Source organism: Pan paniscus, chromosome 18 (genome assembly GCF_029289425.2).
Source record: "Pan paniscus chromosome 18, NHGRI_mPanPan1-v2.0_pri, whole genome shotgun sequence".
Lineage (NCBI taxonomy): Eukaryota > Metazoa > Chordata > Mammalia > Primates > Hominidae > Pan > Pan paniscus.
The window spans coordinates 451,831-466,049 of record NC_073267.2 but is presented as its reverse complement, the minus strand read 5'-3'; the positions used below and the strand labels follow the sequence as shown (position 1 = coordinate 466,049).

General features: G+C 47.6%; 1 protein-coding gene across 50 annotated transcripts in view; it reads right to left on the bottom strand.

The window, feature by feature from the left end:
- The window catches only part of FAM234A (family with sequence similarity 234 member A), a 51,136-nt gene that overhangs the window by 32,683 nt on the left and 4,234 nt on the right, over positions 1 to 14,219 (bottom strand). For 30 of the 50 annotated variants that reach the window (XR_010110385.1, XR_010110387.1, XR_010110386.1 and 27 more), the window contains exon 2: positions 703 to 807. The gene's annotated coding sequence lies outside the window, so the exon portion shown is untranslated. Of the gene's footprint in view, positions 1 to 702; positions 808 to 1,955; positions 2,108 to 6,438; positions 8,450 to 10,075; positions 10,369 to 13,725; positions 13,901 to 14,219 lie in introns of those variants that run through there. The other 20 variants (XR_010110390.1, XM_063598157.1, XM_063598137.1 and 17 more) reach the window with 7 other exon arrangements.

Sequence of the window (14,219 nt, the reverse complement as noted above, 5' to 3'; positions counted from 1 at the left end):
TTGCCAGGGCCTGAGGGGCTGGGGCCAGGGCTTGAAGAAGAGGAGACGGCCATTAATGCAGCAAATCTAGCCACCATGTCCCCAAGGAAGGGATGTGTGAAATGTTTAAAACATAGATTCCTGGCTGGGCACGGTGGCTCACGCCTGTAGTCCCAGCACTTTGAGAGGCCGAGGTGGGAGGATCACGAGGTCAGGAGATCTAGAGCATCCTGGCTAACACGGTGAAACCCCGTCTCTACTAAGAATACAGAAAATTAGCTGGGTGTGGCGGCATGCGCCCATAGGAGGCTGCGGCAGGAGAACGGCGTGAACCCGGGAGGCGGAGCTTGCAGTGAGCCGAGATCGCGCCACTGCACTCCAGCCTGGGCGACAGAGCGAGACCCCGTCTAAAAAAAAAAAAAATTTTTTTTTAAATAATAAATAAATAAAACATAGATTCCTTTGGCAAAGGAAAGAAAAAAACGGAGTAAGAACCAGAATGTTACAATTCTGGATTTCTATCTTTACGGCTTTAAACTTAAGAGCTTTAAAATTGCAGCCAAGAAATTCGAGCTCTGAGCCTCAGCTGTCCTCATCTGGTGGGAGCCACAGCATCAAAGAAAGCGTGCAGGAAAGCACTACTCAAGGAGGGGCATCAACCGCCACCACCAGGAATCTGAAAACACCACCCATCCAGCCACGGGCCCACCAGTCCTCACCCACCTGGTCGTGGGAGTGCCCGGAGGACTTCCTCGATGTGGACTCCTGCTGGTGCATCTGGCGTGAGCTGTGGACGGGGAATCTGTGCCTTCGCAAGCCCAGGTGGACCTAGGGATCATAAAGCCACTTGTCAAGTGCAGCTCAGGCAGCCTGCGAAGGTGTCAGGTCAGGAGCTTAGATCCTCCCAAAGACATGACTCTCAGTGGTGGCTCCACATGAAAATAACTTGGGTGCTTTCGCAATCCTGATGCCACACCCAGAAGGACTAAGGTGGCCACTTTGGGTGTGGGGTCCCAGTCAGGAGCAGCTGCTGGCACTCTCCAGCTGATTCCAGGGTGGAGCCAAGCAGAGAAGAACAGACCGAGAAGTCTGCCCTTGTTCGGTTCATCCCACTCTAACCACCAGATGATGGCCAGACATCTCCTGACCCTCAAGGGGAGACTGCATCCCCCCACAGCCAGCCTGGAAGCAAGCAAGGCAAAGAGGAAAGGGCCTCTTCCTCTGAAGATGCCGCCCGGCCTGTATTCTGGGTTTTCTGTTCCTTGGAGTTCACAGCAAGCTTAGTAAAGTCAATCCAAATGCAGACCTCAAGCTAGTAAATTACATCACTCCCTTTCTTAATCCTTCTTCTAATATGTAAGCTATGATCAAAGGACCCTGCAAGACAATTACTATTAATGTAGTTTGGATTTATAATTTTAAAAAATCAGTAATAAATATATACAACATTTATAAGGGCCAGGTGCACTGCCTCAAACCTGTAATCCCAGCACTTTGGGGGACTGAGGCAGGTGGGTCGCTTGAGCCTAGGAGTTTGAGACCAGCCTGGGCAACAGGGGACACTTCTCTACCCAAAAATACAAAAATCAGCCAGGTGTGGTGGTGGGCACCTACAGTCCCAACTACTCAGGAGGCTGAGGCAGGAGGTTTGCTTGAGCCCGGGAGGTCAAGGCTGCAGTGAGCCATGGCCAGGACACTGCACTCCAGCCTGGGCAACAGAACAAGACCCTGTTTCAAAAAACCCCACAAAACTTAAAAACTATAAAAGGGTAAATCTCCTTTCATCTTGTGGCTCCCAGGCTCAAGAGGGGAAGCATGGTACCAGTTTCATATGGGTCCTTCCAGAAGTATTCTCTATGTGGATAAGCATGGAGTATATAAAGTGTACAATCTATATGAAAAAAATGTGACTAGAATGGTCGAGTTATAAGGTGGCTTCTAAAAATTAAAGGAAAAATAAAATTCAAACTACTTACTTATCTCTACAGCATGATTTGTCATGTTAAATCAGACCAAACTGGACATTCTGTGGCAGGGACAGAGAAAGTACTGTCATTTTCTCAATTCCTGCCTTTTGAATTGGAGAGCCTGGCTGAAAGGACAAACATTTCCCCCATGCACGGACCATCTCTGTAACAAGATTTAGAAGGACAAAGGGAAAAAACTCTGTAAATGCTCATTAGTAACACGGTTGGGGATTTGGGTCATCTGTGTCTTGTGAGCATCTACAATTTGGCCAGTGTCCTCACCTGCAGAGCAGAATGAAATAAGACGTATCACATACGTGTGAGGGAAGACAGAAACAGAGGCTTCAGAAGGCAAAGCCCCATTACGGGACGCAAAACAATGCAGGCAATTGACTTAACCAGATGAGCACCCACCTGAACCCAGCACTGGGCTCCACTCTGAGAGGGTTCCCAGACAGGCCCCGCAGTGCCTCCATGGGGACTCTCCCCACCACTTGGGCGAAACCAGGTCAGGGTAGAAAATGGCATTGAACATTTTTGGGAGGATCATCATTTTAACTGACAAACAAGGGTTTCTAAAAACCGAGCCAGCCGTTGAGGCATTTGTGAAAAACACAGACTGATCTAAGATCAAAAGAGTTTGTGAGAAACTAGTTTAAAAATCATTAATAAGGCCAGGCGCGGTGGCTCACGCCTGTAATCCCAGCCCTCTGGGAGGCCAAGGCAGGCAGATCACCTGAGGTCAGGAGTTCGAGACCAGCCTGGCCAACATGGTGAAACCCCATCTCTACTAAAAAATACAAAAATTAGTCGGGCATGGTGGCGGGCACCTTAATCCCAGTCACTTGGGAGTCAGGAGAATTGTTTGAACCTGGGAGGCAGAGGTTGCAGTCAGCTGAGATTGAGCCATCGCACTCAAGCCTGAGGGACAACAGCAAGACTTCTCTTAAAAAAAAAAAAAATCATTAATAAGGCTGGGAGTGTTGTCTCATGTCTATAATCCCAGCACTTTGCCAGGCCGAGGCACATGGATAGCTTGAGTTCAGTTCAAGACCAGCCTGGGCAACACGGTGAGACCGTTTCTAAAAAGAAAGAAAAAAAAAATCAGCCTGGTGTGGTAGCACACGCCTGTGGTCTTAGCTACCCAGGAGCTGAGGTGGGAGGGTCACTTGAAGCCAGGAAGTGGAGGCTGCAATGAGTCGTGATCACGCCACTGCCCTCCAGCCTGGTGACACAGAGTAAAGCTCTGTCTCAAAACAAAACAAAACAGAACAAAACATCGCTAAAAAAACAACAAAACCAACAATCAATCAATTAAAAAACCACCAACTGACTGGGCGTGGTGGTTTGCGCCTGTAATCCCAACACTTTCGGAGGCCGAGGCAGGCAGATCACGAAGTCAGGAGTTCGAGACCAGCCTGAACAACATGGTGAAACCCCACCTCTGCTAAAATACAAAAATTAGATAAGTATGGTGGCATGCGCCTATAATCCCAACTACTCAGGAGGCTGAGGCAGGAGAATCACTTGAGCCTGGGAGGCAGAGGTTGCAGTGAGCCAAGATCGTGCCACTGCACTCCAGCCTGGGCAACAGAGCAAGACCCCCATCTCAAAAAAAGAAAAAAACAAAAACAAAACAAACAAAAAAAAAACACCAATTGATAAAAAAAAAAAAACACCAGCTGGCCGGGCGTGGTGGCTCACGCCTGTAATACCAGCACTTTAGGAGGCCAAAGCGGGCGGATCACAAGGTCAGGAGATTGAGACCATCCTGGCTAACACGGTGAAACCCCATCTCTACTAAAAATACAAAAAATTAGCCGGGTGTGGTGGCAGGCACCTTTAGTCCCAGCTACTCGGGAGGCTGAGGCAGGAGAATGGCGTGAACCCGGGAGGCAGAGCTTGCAGTGAGCCAAGATTGCACCACTGCACTCCAGCCTGGGCGACAGAGCAAGACTGTCTCAAAAAAAAAAAAAAAAAAAAAGCCACCAGCTACTCAGGAGGCTGAGGCAGGAGAATTGCTTGAACCCAGGAGGCAGAGGTTGCGGTGAGCCGAGACTGCACCACTGTGCTCCAGCCTGGGTGAGAGTGAGACCCTGTCACACACACACAAAAAAATCCACCAATCAAGATAAACTCCAAATGAATTAAAAATGTAAACATTATTATTATTATTATTATTATTTTTTGAGACAGAATCTTGCTCTGTCACCTAGGCTGGAGTACAATGGCGTGATCTTGGCTCACTGCAACCTCTGCCTGCTGGGTTCAAGCGATTCTCCTGCCTCAGCCTCCTGAGTGGCTGGGACTATAGGCACCCACCACCGCACCCAGCTAATTTTTGTATTTTTAGTAGAGACGGTTTCACCATGATGATCAGGCTGGTCTAGAACTGCTGACCTCGTGATCTGCCCACCTAAGCCTCTCAAAGTGCTGGGATTACAGGCGTGAGCCACTGCGCCTGGCCAGAAATGCAAACATGATTTTTACCAAACATTAAACTAAAAGAAAATAGAAGAGAATGTTTATGTATTGTTAGGGAGAGTCTTGAAAGCATGACCCCAAAGGTGGAGATCATTAAGAAAAACACTGACGGACGAAATCTATTATGAAATGTCTAACCCAAGCTTGTCCAACCCTCGGCCCAGGATGGCTTGAAGTGTGAAGTGTGGCCTAACACAAATTCAGAAACTTTCTTAAAACATTCACAGATTTTTTTGCAATTTTTTTTTTTCAGCTCATCAGCTATCATTAGTGTTAGTGTACTTTATGTGTGGCCCAAGACAATTCTTCCAACGTGGCCCAGGGAAGCCAAAAGATTGTTGTTAGCTCCACAAAACAAACCAGGATAAATATTCTTAGGGTTTTCACAAACCCACAAAAGAAAGGCAAGGACCCCAGTGGGGAAACAGGAAACGAATTCCTAACTGGGCAGTTCACTGAAGAGCACACGCCAGTGGCCGGTGCCCAGGGGAAACACGCTCAGTCTCACTCATAAGACACAGCAGGACCAACGACATTAACAAAAGTTGAGCATTTCATTTTATCTGATCTTGAGACAGGGTCTCACTCTGTGGCCCAGGCTGGAGGGCAGTGGTGATCTAGGCTCACTGCAACCTCCTCCTCCTGGGTTCGAGAGATTCTCCCACCTCAGCCTATAAAGTAGCTGGGACCACAGGTGTGCATCACTGCGCCAGGCAAATTTTTGTATTTTTTGTAGAGACGGAGTTTTGCCACGTTGCCCAGGCTGGTCTCGAACTCCAGGGCCCAAGTGATCTGCCTGCCTCAGCCTCCCAAAGTGTGGGCCACGCCCAGCCTAAAAGTTAAGCATTTTAAAATGTGTTGGTGAGCATATACGATAACAGGTCTGCAGTACAATAGTCGTGGGAATTTGAAATGGTAGTTATTGGTCGAGCGCGATGGCTCACGCCTGTAATCCCAGCACGTTGGGAGGCTGAGGCGGGCAGATCACCTGAGGTCGGGAGTTTGAGACCAGCCTGACCAACATGGAGAAACCCCATCTCTACTAAAAATACAAAAAAAAATTAGCCGGGCGTGGTGGTGCATGCCTGTAATCCCAGCTACTCGGGAGGCTGAGGCAGGAGAATCACTTGAACCTGGGAGGTAGAGGGTGCAGTGGCCAAGATCACACCATTGCACTCCAGCCTGGGCAACAAAAGCAAAATTCCGTCTCAAAAAAAAAAAAAAAAGATGTTACCATTCAGGAAAGCAGACTTCAGGGTCCAGCCCTGTGCTATTTTTACAACATTTTGTGAATCTATAAGTAGTCCAAAATAAAAAGTATAAAATACAAAATCAAAAGAGAAAAGAAAACCGTTAGTAAGGGGGAGTGGGGTCAGAGGTTCATGTAAGTTTTAGAGGAAAAACCAGCTTCTCCACAGGCAGCTTGGTTTGTGCCTCAAAGCTACCTTAATATGAAGCTATTTTGTTCCAAAGGCAGGAGTCCTTTTAGTGTTTTGTTTATTTTTGGAAGAATATCAATAGTGGAGTTTTGTGGTAGCCTGAAGAAATACTGAAAGAAGAGCCAAACCCCTGGCATGTTACAATTCTCCATTACAAAATAATCACCAGCTTCCTCAAAACCATCCATTAAAATCATTTTCTGGCCGGGCGCGGTGGCTCACGCCTGTAATCCCAGCACTTTGGGAGGCCAAGGCGGGTGGATCACGAGGTCAGGAGATCGAGACCATCCTAGCTAACACGGTGAAACCCCATCTCTACTGAAGATAGAAAAAATTAGCCGGGCGTGGTGGCGGGTGCCTGTAGTCCCAGCTACTCAGGAGGCTGAGGCAGGAGAACGGTGTGAACCTGGGAGGCGGAGGTTGCAGTGAGCTGAGATGGCACCACTGTACTCCAGCCTGGGTGACAGAGCAAGACTCCGACTCAAAAAAAAAAAAAATCATTTTCCTTTCCACTGTGGGGAAAAAATGGATATGCACAGCATTTATAACAATACTCCCCAAATACTTACCTGAGCAAATGCCAGAGTTTAAAAGGGGTCGTCTCCAAAGTCAGACAATGTGGTGACAATGAAAATGCCCCAAGGGGTGGGAACTCTTACTGCTATACAGCCTCTGCACACGCTTTCACACCGGCCTGGCCACAGAAAAGGGGTGTGTGTTTAACACGAATAAGGCCTGTCTTTGGAAAATTAAAAAGCTGGTCAGGAATTCCTTCACAGGATCTCCAGGTAAGACTTCCTTTTTGGAAACTTGACTCAGCCACCAGAAATAGGGGTAGTTATTAAAAGCCACAACGGCAAGGCAGCCAAAGCCAGGCAGTTCACCAATTTGCAAATAAGGACACCATGAGATAGGTCCAAAGATTTGCTCATCAACGGCAAGAAGATACCAATGTTTTTCTCTACTGCGGTCATTAAAAATACCAGGAGCAGTAGCCAGAGCTTCAGGAACCTGACTGGCAGAGAAAATCCCCATGGACCCAGGTCAGAGAGACTTGAGCAGGGCACTGTCCTTGCTGTACTTTAGCATCCATACCATTGACCACAGAGAGTCAGGCCATGTGGCTATTTAAAAAAACAGAAAACAGAACTCAACAAGCTAATAACCAAAAATTTAACTTCATGGCTGGGCAGGGTGGTTCATGCCTATAATCCTAGTGCTTTGGGAGGCTGAGGCAGGAGGATGACTTGAGGCCAGGAGTTCGAGACCAGTCTGGGCAACATGGGGAGACCCCATCTCTACAAAAAGTAAAATAAAATTAGGTGTAGTGGCATGTGCTTGTAGTCCCAGCTACCTGGGAGGCTGAGGTGGGAGGTTAGCTTGAGCCCAAGAGGTTGAGGCTGCAGTGAGCTGTGATCATTATCACTACATTCCAGTTTGGGCAACAGAGTGAGACCTTGTTTCAAAAAAAAAAAGAAAAAAGTGAGGGCTCAGAAAGAAAAGAAAATTTGTCAATACAATACGTATTAATTAAGGTAAAAGACCTGACACGGGATGGGCGTGGTAGCTCACGCCTGTAATCCCGGCACTTTGGGAGGCTGAGGTGGGTGGATCGCAAGGTCAGGAGTTCGACACCAATTTGGCCAACATGGTGAAACTCCATCTCTACTAAAAATACAAAAAATTAACTGGGCGTGGTGATGCGCATCAGTAATCCCAGCTACTCAGGAGGCTGAGGCAGGAGAATCCCTTGAACCCGGGGGGCAGAGGTTGCAGTGAGCTGAGATAGCGCCATTGCACTCCAGCCTGGACAACAGAGCGAGACTCTGTCTCAAAAAAAAAAAAAAACAGGAGCTGACACCAAGAATAACTTGAAGAAAGAAAGATAAACACAATACCTCATATATGGTTATTCAAATGGATTATTCCCCTGGCCTACAGAACTATCAGTAAGCCCGCGGTGACTCATGCCTATAAACCCAGCATTTTGGGAGGCCGAGGTGGACAGATCACTGGAGGACAGGAGTTCAAGACCAGGCTGGCCAACATGGTGAAACCCTGACTCTACTAAAAATACAAAATTAGGTGGGTATGTTGGTGTCTGCCTATAGTCTCAGCTACTGGGAAGGCTAAAGCACGAGAATCACTTCAGCCTGGGAGGTAGGGATGTGGTGAGCCAAGATCGTACTACTGCACTCCAGCCCGGGTGATAGACCAAGACTCTGTCTCAAAAAAAAAGGACTATCGGTAAACCAGCTGTCCACTCTAGGCCACTGAGGCTGCCACACCTATCTGTCCTCCAGGGAGTCCACAGGCTACCCAGTCCTGAGTGGAAACTCTGATTAGGGGGAAGAACAAAACAATCCAGCAACAGTTTGCACAGCTCATTAACGTTTCGGCGGGGTGGGGCAGGAATACCACAGTCCATGCAGAAAGGAAGTGACAGGTCTCTCCCTTTTCTCCAAGAGTTCTAAGAAGTTTACCGAGTCACAGAGAACAGAAAATAAAAACAAAAGTCTCATTCTAATTGCCTTTTTTTTTTTTTTGAGACGTTGTCTCGCTCTGTCGCCCAGGCTGGAGTGCAGTGGTGCCATCTTGGCTCACTGCAACCTCCGCCTCCTGGTTTCATGCAATTCTCCTGCCTCAGCCTCCCCAGTAGCTGGGACTACAGGTGCGCGCCACCAAGCCCGGCTAATTTTTTGTATTTTTAGTAGAGATGGGGTTTCACTGTGTTAGCCAGGATGGTCTCGATCTGCTGACCTCGTGATCCGCCCGCCTCGGCCTCCTAAAGCGCTGGGATTACAGGCCTGAGCCACCGCGCCCAGCCTCTAATTTTTTTAACTGCAGAAATTTGATGAAAACTTTTTTTTTTTTTTGACACAGGGTCTTGCTCTGTTGCCCAGGCTGGAATGAAGTGGTGCAATCATGGCTCACTGCAGCCTTGAATCCCCGGGCTCAAGAGATCCTCCCGCCTCAGGCTCCCCAGTAGCTGGGAGCACAGGCATGCACCAGCTAATTTTTGTTCAGCTAATCTTTAAATTTTTTGTAGAAATGAGAGCCTCACTATGTTGCCCAGGCTCCTCTGTAACTCCTGGGTTCATGTGATCCTCCCGCCTCTGCCTCCCGAAGTGCTAGAATGACAGGTGTGAACCACCGTGCCCAGCCTGAAGCAGACAGCTTTTTTTTTCTTTCTTTCTTTTTGTGTAGACCTCCTCTGCGGTCAAGATAGTGTTTTAAGGCTAGGCACAGTAGCACACACTTGTAATCCCAGCAACTTCGGGAGGCTACAGCAGGAGGCAGGAAGATCACTCGAGCACAGGAGTTCGAGACCAGCCTGGGCAACATGGCAAAACCCTACCTCCACAAAAAAATACAAAAACTAGCCGGGTGTGGTGGTATGTGCCTCTAGTCCCAGCTGTGCGAGAGACTGAGGTTCCCTTGAGCCTGGGAGGTGAGCGGAGATCACACCACTGCATTCCAGTCTAGGCAACAGGGCAAGACCCTGTCTCAAAAAAAAGAGAAGAAAACAGTGTTTTAAATGGATAAAATATTTAGTTAATATTTAGAGGAAAACTATGATTATAGATTAATGTTACTATCTAGTTTCACCAGTTAGAAACAGAAACTGGAAAGATTTTGTCAATGGATTAAAAATAATAATAATAAGCCCAGCTGGGTGTGGTAGCTCACAACTGTAATCTCGGCACTTTAGGAGGCCTAGGCGGCTGGATCACTTGAGGTCAGGAGTGCGAGACCAACCTGGCCAACATGGTGAAACCCCATCTCTACTAAAAGTACAAAAATTAGCTGGCGTGGTGGCACGCGCCTGTAGTCCCAGCTACTAGGGAGGCTGAGGCAGGAGAATCGCTTTAACCAAGGAGGCAGAGGTTGCAGTGAGCTGAGATCGCACCATTGTACTCCAGCCTGGGCAACAAGAGCAAGACTCTGTCTCAAGACAAAAACAAAAACAAAACAAAACAAAAAAACGCCCAGATGCAGCGGCTCAAGCCTTAAGTAAGTTTGGGGTGACCCCCACTGACCCTGGTTAACCACACTCCACCCCAGAGAACTCAGTATTTTTCTTTCAAAGCACTCATCATACTTCTCTTACCTGGCAGAAAGAAAGCTATTTAAGGCCAGGAAGATGTCTGGTCCCCTGAGCCAAATGGATGAAAGAGAATTTAAAAGACAAGTAAGATAACTCACAATCAAGATCTGAATTTTCCGACAGACTTCATCATCCATAATCACTAACCAATCTTGTAGCGAGTGTGCCCAAATGCTTGTCCCCAAATCCAGCTGCTATACACACAAATGACTTAAGAAATGTATTTACACAATGTGGCTGTGTCACCACCAAGAACACGCTGGGCATTTGACAGCAATTCAACATGAGCTTCAGAGACACCCACAACAGCCAATGAGGCAGATGTTTCAGCTGAGCAAAGCAGATGTCAGACAAGGACAGCTACTGTGTCCAGTTGTTTACAGCAAGCAGCTATTTCTCTCTCCACCAAGAATAATCTCAAGACAAAGAACAGGCCCATAACCATTTTTCCAGAACCACTTTAAAGATCATGGTTCCATGACAAAGGCAAAAGTATCACAGCACATGCAGTCAGCACTCAAAAGCCCAAACACAAGTTCCTTTCCTTTGCAGAACTGAAAAACTTTTACAGTACTTGAGAAGGGCTCACAATGCCTCCTAAAAATAAGTTGAGGGTGAACAGCTGATAGGCAACTATTACACAGAATAAGTTTTGTAGTCTGTCCAGAAAATACCATGGGGTAAGCCTTTCTCCTGAATTCCAAGGCAGATTTCCTGCGACTCCCCCACAAATTAGTGTTAATTTTTTTTTTTTTTTTTTTGAGACAGGGCTCGCTGTGTCACCCAGGCTGGAGTGCAGTGGCGCAATCTCCACTCATTGCAAGCTCCGCCTCCTGGGTTCATGCCATTCTCCTGCCTCAGCCTCCCGAGTAGCTGGGACTGCAGGTGCCCGCCACCACGTCCGACTAGTTTTTTTTGTATTTTTAGTAGAGACGGAGTTTCAACACGTTAGCCAGGATGGACTTGATCTCCTGACCTCGTGATCCACCCACCTCAGCCTCCCAAAGTGCTGGGATTACAGGCGTGAGCCACCGCACCTGGCACAATTTTTATTTATTTTTATTTTTATTTTCTTGAGTCAGAGTCTTGCTCTGTCGCCCAGGCTGGAATGTAGTGGTGCAATCTCAGCTCACTGCAACCTCTGCCTCCTGGGTTCAAGCGATTCTCCTGCCTCATCCTCCCAAGTAGCTGGGACTACACACGCCCGCCACCACGCCTGGCTAACTTTTGTATTTTTGTTTCATCATGTTGGCCATGCTGGTCTCGAACTCCTGACCTCAGGTGATCCGCCTGCCTCGGCCTCCCAAAGTGCTGGGATGACAGGCGTGAGCCACCACACCCAGCCATGTTACTCATTTTTGTCCTTCATTAAGTAGGGGGCAGAGAAAGAAAAAGATAAAGTATAATTCTAAACTTGGTCACTTCTGCTAAACTCTACAAGATAAGCCAGTTAATTAGGCCTTAGCTTCAATTTCTTTTTTTTTTTTCTGATCCTTGCACAGCAGGGCTAACCCATGGGCAGTGTGCCCACAGTAGCCTCAATTTACTTCTTTTATCATTATTTTTTTAAACCTTTGATCCAGGTGTGGTGTCTCATGCCTATAATCTCAGCACTTCAAGAGGCAGAGGAGGGAGGACTACTTGAGCCCAGGAGTTTGAGACCAGCCTGGGCAACATAGTGAGTCCTCATTTCTATATACAATGAAAAAAAAAAAAAAACCTTTATTATGTAAATGCTTAAACATTAACAAAAGTAGAGAACACCAGCCCCATAAACCCATTACCCAGGTCCAACAGTTATCAACAGTTATCAACACAGAGCCAGTCATTTTCATCTATAAGCCAGCATACTTCTCCCCCAGGCCCCATCTCTGATGATTTTTAGATTTGCTCCTTTGATCTCTCAGCATCTGCTTCATAGTTATTTGGTTAGGAGTCAGCATTTTTTTTTTTTTTTTTACATTCTGATATAATCTAAGTTCCATGAAGAATTTTGCAAAGCACGAGTCGGTAAAAAATTCACCAAGTTTGCAGGTTTTTAAAAAAAATTTTTAAATTTTCATTATGTTTGTTTTTTTTTTGAGACGGAGTCTCGCTCTGTCGCCCAGGCTGGAGTGCTGGAGTGTAGTGGCGCGATCTCGGCTCACTGCAAGCCCCGCCTCCCGGGTTCACGCCATTCTCCTGCCTCAGCCTCCCGAGTAGCTGGGACTACAGGTGCCCGCCACTATGCCCGGCTAATTTTTTGTATTTTTTTAGTAGAGACGGGGTTTCACTGTGTTAGCCAGGATGGTATTTTTTTTTTATTTTTGAGACGTAGTCTCGCTCTGTCGCCCAGGCTGGAGTGTAGCGGAGCGATCTCAGCTCACCGCAACCTCTGCCTCCTGGGTTCAAACAACTCTCCTGCCTCAGCCTCCTGAGTAGCTGGGACTACAGGCACGTGCCACGACACCCGGCTAACTTTTTTTTTTTTTTTTTTTTTTTTTTTGTAGAGATGGGGTTTCACCATGTTAGCCAGGATGGTCTCGATCTCCTGACCTCGTGATCCACCCACCTCAGCCTCCCAAAGTGTTGGGATTACAGGCTTGAGCCACCACGCCCAGCCAGGGATTTTTTTTTTTTTTTTTTTTTTTGAGACGGAGTCTCACTCTGTCGCCCAGGCTGGAGTGCAGTGGCATGATCTCTGCTCACTACAACCTCCGCCTCCCGGGTTCACGCCATTCTCCTGCCTCAGCCTCCGGAGTGGCTGGGACTACAGGCACCCGTCACCACGCCTGGCTAATTTTTTGTATTTTTAGTAGAGACGGGATTTCACTGTGTTAGCCAGGATGGTCTCGATCTCCTGACCTCATGATCCGCCCCCCTTGGCCTCCCAAAGGGCTGGGATTACAGGCGTGAGCCACCGTGCCTGGCTAGAAGAGAAATTTATTAATGCATTCATTAATAAATTAGGCCTGGCCCTAGCTAACTAATCAGATTCCCAGAGATTAGGGCCAGCACCCCAGCTGAAATCATAGGACCAGGCACTCTTGTCCCACAGGAGTGGTAAGCTGCATAGTGGTTTACAAATGTTCGGACAGGGGCGGCGGCGGTGGCTCATGCTTCTAATTCCAGCACTTTGGGAAGCCAAGACGGGCAGATCACTTCAGGTCAGGAGTTCAAGACCATCCTGGCCAACATGGCGAAACCTCGTCTCTACCAAAAATACAAAAATTAGCCCGGCATGGTGATGCACACCTGTAATCTCACCTACTCAGGAGGCTGAGGCAGGAGAATCGCTTGAACCTGGGAGGCGGGGGTTGCAGTGGGCCAAGATGGAGCCACTGCACTCCAGCCTGGGCAACAGAGTGAGAATCCATCTCAAAATAAATAAATAAATAACATAGGCCTGGCACGGTGGCTCAAGTCTGTAACCCTAGCACTTTGGGAGGCCGAGGCGGGAGGATCACCTGAGGCCAGGAGTTTGAGACCAGCCCAGCCGACATGGTGAAACCCCATCTTTACTAAAAATAAAAAAAATAGCTGGGTGTGGTAGTACGTGCTTGTAGTCCCAGCTCCTCCAGAGGCTGAGGCAAGAGAATAGCTGGACCAGGGAGGCGGAATGAGCCAAGATCACGTCACTGCACTCCAGCCTGGGTGACAGAGGGAGACTCTGTCTCAAAAAAAAAAAAAAGAATTTCATTAACAGGTTTTGTGGTGGAAACCTTCCACTTTCACTCTGAGATCACTTGCTCTAAGGGAAGATAATTACCATGTGAGGACATGGGCCCTAAGGAAAGTTCCATGATGCAAGGAACTGAGGGCTCCTGCCACCAGCCAAGAGGGAACTGAGGCTTCCAGTCACTAGCCTTGTGAGTGAGCCATCTTGGAATCAGATCCTCCAGCCCTGGTCCAGCTTTTATTTGTTCTTTTTAAATTTTCGACCTCTAGAAAAAACAGAAAAGACTCCATCCAGCTTTTAGACACCTGCAGCCCCAGCCAACATCTTGGCTGCAACTCCATGAGACCCAAAGTCATAATCACCCAGATAAGCCACTGATCAATTCCTGACCCACAGAAACTGTTGGATAATAAATATTCGTCACTTTAATCCATTAAACTTTGTGTTGTTACAAGCAGCAGACAACCATTAGAAGTCAGCAGAATGGAAGCAAGGAGGCTGAAAAGAAAGAGAAGGGGTGGGCATGGTGGCTCACACCTGTAGTCCTAACACTTTGCGAGGCCAAGGCAGGAGGACTGCTTGAA